Source organism: Limulus polyphemus, unplaced genomic scaffold, assembly GCF_000517525.1.
Source record: "Limulus polyphemus unplaced genomic scaffold, Limulus_polyphemus-2.1.2 Scaffold2247, whole genome shotgun sequence".
Classification (NCBI taxonomy): domain Eukaryota; kingdom Metazoa; phylum Arthropoda; class Merostomata; order Xiphosura; family Limulidae; genus Limulus; species Limulus polyphemus.
The window spans coordinates 28895-29828 of record NW_013667857.1 but is presented as its reverse complement, the minus strand read 5'-3'; positions in this window follow the sequence as shown (position 1 = coordinate 29828).

The window sequence follows — 934 nt, the reverse complement described above, 5'->3', positions numbered from 1 at the left end:
CTAAAGTTTCGTTGGAACGAAGTTACGGAAAGTTAATTAACAAACGGAGACGTAACAATACTTACAGGTGTAATGTAATGCTCAAGTTCATTTGTTATACGATGAATCAATGTATCATCGGAATTTCGTGATAAACAAACGAGATGCATTATTTATTTCCACAGTACTGTCCCCCAATCCCCAGGGTTACGTCTGTAGACTTACAACGCTAGAAACCGAGTTTCGATACAAGTAGTGGGCGGAGCACGGATAGCCCATTGTGCAGCTTTGTGCTTAATTGCAAACAAACAAATCAATCAAAAGTACTTGAAATTAGAACCAATATAAATTAATAACACGGTTAAGTTTTGCACATTTCTGTAAGAATCGTAATTCTATTAGTTTGAATTTGAATTGAAAAAAAGAATTCCCCTCTTTTCACATATTTTATTGATATGAATTCTTAAAAGTAATGTACATAAATTTGATGAACAAGCGTGTACTGAGTAGCACTAGGCTTAAGTCCATTCTTTTAATTCTGTAAATTCACCACGTCTTTCCATTCGGAGCTACACTAACTTATTGCACAGACTTTATCTTGCAAGAATATGTATTCTCTATGGTACTGAAAAATGTAATTACAGGTTGGTCAATCTGAATTTGATTGAACTTAGTTGCTATGGTAACCGTCAGTGGCTACAAAAACCCTGCCACTACAGATAGAAACATTCAAGAGCTTTAGTAATAGATTTTTTTAACTACTGAATTTGTATACCTTCTTTGCGCGTGTGTCAAAACTCACAATTCATAGATAATGTGCGAACAGAGAAAACGTATGGAAATTATCATATTTTGAAGCTATTCTATTTCTTTTATCAACTTATTTTATTAATACATAAATAATGAGCTGTATTTACGTGTTTTTATATAATGTTGGTTTACACTTATCAATATA